Genomic DNA, 5,867 nt, shown 5'->3' with positions numbered 1-5,867 from the left:
AGGCGTGAGCTACTGCACCCAGCTGTTTCTTTTTTTTAGACACAGCGCCTCGCTCTCTTCACGCAAGCTGCAGTGCAGTGGCTCAATCACAGCTCTCTGCAGCCTCCAACTCCTGAGCTCAATCAATCCTCCAGCCTCAGCCTCCTGGGTAACTGGGACCACAGGCACACACCATCACACCCACCTAAATTTTTTTTGTTTGTTTTTTGTAGAGATGGGGTCTTGCTATGTTGCCCAAGTTGGTCTCAAATTCTAGTCCTCAAGCAATCCTCCCACCTTGGCCTCCCAAAGTGCTGAGATTACAGGCGTGAGTGAGCCACCACACCCAGACTCTTAAGAGAGAGGGTCTTGCTCTGTTCACCCGGGCTGCAGTGCAGTGGCTCAATCACAGCTCACTGCAGACTCCAGCTGCTGAACTCAATCAATCCTCCAACCTCAGTCTCCTGGGTAGCAGGGGCCACAGCCACACACTACCACAACCAACTAATGGTTTTCTTTTTATTTTTTTTAGAGATGGGATCTTGCCACATTGGCCAGGCTGGTCTCAAACTCCTGGCTTCAAACAATCCTCCCACCTTAGCCACCCCACCTGGCCATAAATGTGATTTCTTTTTTGTTGCTCTGTCACCCAGGGTGAAGTGCAGTGGCACAATCTCGGCTCACTGCAACCTCTGCCTCCAGGGATCAAGCGATTCTCCTGCCTCAGTCTCCCGAATAGCTAGGACTATAGGCATGTACCACCCATTACTGGTGATTTTTTTCTTTTTCATAGTCAGGATCTCACTATGTTGCCCAGTCTGGTCTAGAACTCCTGGGCTCAAGCGATCCTCCCACCTTAGCCTCCCAAAGGGCTGGGATGACAGACCTGGGCCACAGCGCCTGGTCTATGATTCTTGTTACTATTTATGGTTCCAAACCCTGGAACTCAGAGAAGCTAAGCACAGATTACAAGGTCACAGTCTGCATGGGGCCACTCGCTTCCACCCAAATGCCATTTGTCCTTGCTTAAAATAAAAATTCAATTTTGAAACCACAGATAGCTGGTGACTGCACAGGATCAATGTACCAAATACCACTGAAGTGGATACGTTTCAAATGGTTAACTGGATGCTATGTGAATTTCATCTCCATGGAAAAAAAATGCAAGCTCCAGCTGGGTGTGGTGGCTCACACCTATTATCTCAGCACTTCTGGAGGCCAGGGTGGGCAGATCACTTGAGCCCAGGAGTCCAAGACCAGCCTGGGCAACATGGTGAGACTCCATCTCCACAAAAAGAATACAAAAAAATTAACCGAGCATGGTGGTTACGCCTGTAACCCAGCTACTCTGGAGGCTGAGGTGGGAGGATCACTTGAGCATAGGAGGTTGAGGCTGCAGTGAGCAGATATCGCATGCAGCCTGGGAGACAGAACAAGACCCTGTCTCCAAAAAAATATTAAAAATTGAAACTGCCATGTGTGGTGGCTCACGCCTGTAATCCCAGCACTTTGGGAGGTCAGGGCAGGCAGATCATGAGGTCAGGAGTTTGAGACCAGCCTGAACAACATGGTGAAACCCCGTCTCTACTAAAAATACAAACTTTAGCCAGGCATGGTGGCATAAACCTATAATCACAGCTACTAGGGAGAATAGCTTGAACCCAGGAGGGGGAGGCTGCAGTGAGCCGAGATCACGCCACTGCACTCCAGCCTGGGCAACAGAGTGAGACTCCACCTGGGGGCAGGGAGAATTAAAATTAAAACTAAGGCCAGGTGTGGTGGCTCATGCCTATAATCCCAGCACTTTGGGAGTGATCCACCCACCTGGGCCTCCCAAAATGCTGGGATTACAGGCGTGGGCCACCATGCCCGCCCCACCAATGCAATCTTTCCCCTGCAATGGTAGAGTTGTGCTGGCGACGACCCTTCAAGAAGCTGACTATAAGGTCAGCACCTGAAGTCCCTGGCTCAAGTCAGGGCGGGAGGCTGCATGTGATCACGGTGGGGGCGAAAGTTCCTTAAACAGCAAAGGACCAGAATGCTTTGTCACTGCCAACGGGCTGGTCCGGAGTAGCTCCAGCCCACCTCTGTGCCTCGCTAGAATCAGGTCCTCCTTCCAGATACAGGGAAGACCCTGCACACTCCCGCCTGCCTATACCCTAACTCCCTCACTCCCTGCTGTTACAGCTCAGGCGACCCAGATGAATCAGGCCTTCCCTAACTGCCCTGTTTAACAATCCAACTCACCTGCCTGCCATGCCCTTTCCTGAAATGCTTTTCTCCACTGCTTATCACTGGCTATCACAGGTGTTAGTTCCTTATTGCCTCCGCCCACTGGAGAGTGCAAGCTTTCCTCTGAAAGGGCGTCTGCTGCCTGTCGCAAGGAAAGCACCCAGACAGTAAATGATTGGGCCATTGCTCTGTACCAATAAAACTTTATTTGCAAAAACAGGACATGGGCCACTGTTGGCCAGACTACTCACCCCAGCATTACCAGGTGGGCTACAAGTTATTTTCTATTCCTAGCCCCATGCTGCACATAGGAGGTGCTCAAGTAGTATTTATGGTACGGGCTGGGCACAGTGGCTTATGTCTGTAATCGCAACACTCTGGAAGGCCAAAGCGGGAGGATCATTTGAGGCCGGTAGTTTAAGACCAGCCTGGGCAACAAGCAAGACACCATGTCAAAAAAAATTTTTTTAGACTGGGTACAGTGGCTCAGGCTTGTAATCCATCCCAGCACTTTGGGAGGCCAAGTCAGGCATATCACTTGAGGTCAGAAGTTTGAGCCAGCCTGGGAAACATGGTGGAACAACATATCCACAGAAATTAAAAGCAATTAGCCATGCATGGTGGTGTTCGCCTGTAATCCCAGCTACTCAGGAGGCTGAGGTGGAAGGATGGCTTGAACCAGGGAGGCAGAGGTTGCAGTGAGCCCAGATTGCACTGCCACACTCTAGCCTGCGTGACAGCAAAACCCTGTCTCAAAAACTTAAAAGAAATTACAAAATAGTATTTCTGGTGTAGGATGGGGCGAGGTCCTGATGGGCTGGAGGGAGTCCAGGCCTTCTCTGGGACCTGCTTCTCTGCCCAGTGCCCCTCACTCCGGTCAACTGGGAGGGAGATTGGTGTCCCATTTACAGATAAGGACACTGAGGCTGACTCCCAAACCTACGCTTCTGCACTCAGCCATGCCACCCACACACAGCAGAAGCATTCATTAGACGCCAGCTGCACATTTTCAATCCCAAACACCCCTTTGTCACCAAACACAGAACAAACACATTTTATCTTCACGTTTTAAAACATCTTGACCTCACAACAACTGCATCCCAGACTGGTGTGGTGGCTCACACCTGTGAATCCCAGGACTCTGGGAGACGAACGCAGAAGGATTATGAGGCCACGGGTTCAAGACTAGCCTGGGCAACATAGCATGACCTATCTCTACAAAAAAAATTTTTTTAATTAGCCAGGCATAGTGGTGCACACCTGTGGTCCCAGCTACTGGGGAGGCTGAGGCGGGAGGACTGTTTGAGCCCAGGAATTAGAGGCATTGAGTTATGACTGCGACACTGCACTCCAGCCTGGATGACAGAGCAAGACTCCGTCTAAAAAAAAAAAAAGAAAAGAAAACTGAGCCAAGAAACGAAAAGAGAAAGAAATTCCTATCAACACCCCCACCTCCCTGCCAGCGCCCCCTCGAGTGCTGGCAGGGAGCTCGGCCTCTAACCCCTCACCTCCTGCTGTGGGACCTGGAGCGGGCATCTCACACTCCCTGAGCCTAAAATGGCAAGATTTTGTGCCCGGGCCTCGCAGGGACGTCTGCTTGGCGGCACCCCCCTCCCCAATTCCAGGTGACAGAGCTCGAGACTGGGGTGGTGGGACAGAGGGCTCACCCTGCACATCACTGATACTGCGGCTGGGCCACGGGACCCGTAGCCACCGTCGCCATCCTGGAGCTCCCATCGGCGCAGGAAAGAGGCAGCTGAGTGTTGGAGGCTGCAGTCTCCTCCAAGCTATCCTAGATCAGAACCAGGACCAAGACTGCAGTAGCCACCAGCCCAGATCAACCAGCTTCCGCCCTGCCCCACCAGGAGGGCCTGGGGGCTGGCCCCAGGGAGGAGGGAAGCCCACCCCAGCCTCCTCGCCCCATCCAGCCCCTCCTATGCTCCGCCTAAGTGTATCTCCTGCCTCCCCTCCAGCAGGAAGCCAGCCCTGACCTCCCCACCAGGTGCACAGATTCCCAAAAACATCTGTCAGCTGGGGTCCCAGTTACTCCCCACCTGAGACCGCAGCACCCGCCAGCAATTCCAGCTGAATTCCAGTCTTTCCTCCATCCTCGAAAATGGGCAGGGACTTTGTCTTGCTCCAATCCGGCCCACAAAATAAGTGTTCTAATTTAAATAAAGGGAATCCCAAAGGCTGCCACGGAGAGATCAAGGCCTCAGGCCAGCCAAAGACATGCAAATACATCCACCTCAGCCTTGCCCCGAGGGCTCCAGACTTGGTCAATTCTCAAGCAATCACAGAGGATTTCCCCAGTGATTGGTTCCCCTCCTACGGAGACTCCACCTCCTCAGGTGGAAGAAGAGGTAGGGGTAGAGGGATCCGGCAAAAGCTAGAAGACTCCAGATTCCTTGAAGCAGAGACGGAGGAACGAGGTCTCCCAGGCAAACCAGCAAGAGGAGTATGAGCGCACGAGAGGCAGCGCAGCGTTTGATCTTTACAAATCCTTTCCCAAACACCAGAACCTCATAAAAATGACAGTCATACGGTCTAAAAAGGAACCAAAGCAAAACAGGAGAGAAGTGGCAAGGAAACATGCCCATGGCCAGGCGCGTGGCTCACGCCTGTAATCCCAGCACACTGGGCGGCCATGGCAGGAGGACCACCTGAGATCAGGAGTTCAAGGCCAGCCTGGTCAACATGATGAAACCCCCATCTCTACTAAAAATACAAAAATTACCTGGGTGTGGTGGCATGTGCTTGTAGTCAGGCTACTCAGGAGGTTGAGGCAGAGACTGCAGTGAGCCAACATCATGCCACCGCACTCCAGCCTGAGTAGCAGAGTGAGACTCCGTCCCAAAAAAAAAAAAAAAAAAACCATTTGGAAGCAAGAAAGCACAGAGACAGGAAGTGTGCGGCTCTGCACGGTGGAGAGCGGGGAAAAGGCACACTTAAGCTTGAAGGAGACAACCAAGAAGCCAGCAATTCCAAAGACTAAACCCAGAGACCCTGGGTACCTTCAAAGCCAGGGTTCACAGAGGAGCTGAGGACAAGAGAGCTAGTTTCACCACAGAAGCACTGATCCCTCTGTTTATAGGAAAGGATGGAACCATTGAGGGTATATGTTCTCAGGGTTAGGGTGCGGACCAAAAGAAAAACAGGTATCGTCAACCTTAGCATGCGCACTCAGCTCTTGGGACAGGAACAGCCTGTCTTCAACGTCAACAGGCAAGAAACCAGTGAATTCTTGCCTGTGACATTTACAAGGTCAACAAGGAAAGATCTTTTTACATAGGACATTTGAGAAGTTCCTCAATGGCCAACAAGCCCCACCCTTACACCTGAATCCCATCTCTCTTAAAGAAGAGGCACCTGAGAATAACCATACACAGATGCCCGAGGGAAGTCTACAAGGTGAAAGAGAAAAAAAGACTGGGAGGAAACAAAGACAATGCATGAAAAAAGAAAACGCCAGGGAATACAATTAATATCCTAGTAATGAGAATTCATATATCCATGAAAAAAGAATGGGATGCTATTAAAAAAAAAAAGCACTCAGGTTATAAGAGCTCTTGGGACATAAAAATATAATACCTCAAATTTAAAAATTAAATTCCGGTGGCTGAAGCCTGTAATCCCAGCACTTTGGGAGGCCGAGG

The 5,867-nt window shown here is 51.1% G+C and overlaps 1 protein-coding gene across 6 annotated transcripts in view; it reads right to left on the bottom strand.

Moving 5' to 3' along the window:
- The window catches only part of TNRC18 (trinucleotide repeat containing 18), a 115,710-nt gene that overhangs the window by 94,012 nt on the left and 15,831 nt on the right, over nt 1-5,867 (bottom strand). The window lies entirely within an intron of this gene.

Source organism: Cebus imitator, unplaced genomic scaffold, assembly GCF_001604975.1.
Source record: "Cebus imitator isolate Cc_AM_T3 unplaced genomic scaffold, Cebus_imitator-1.0 Scaffold82, whole genome shotgun sequence".
In the NCBI taxonomy this organism is placed as follows: Eukaryota; Metazoa; Chordata; class Mammalia; order Primates; family Cebidae; genus Cebus; species Cebus imitator.
This window is presented reverse-complemented; position numbering and strand designations above follow the sequence as displayed.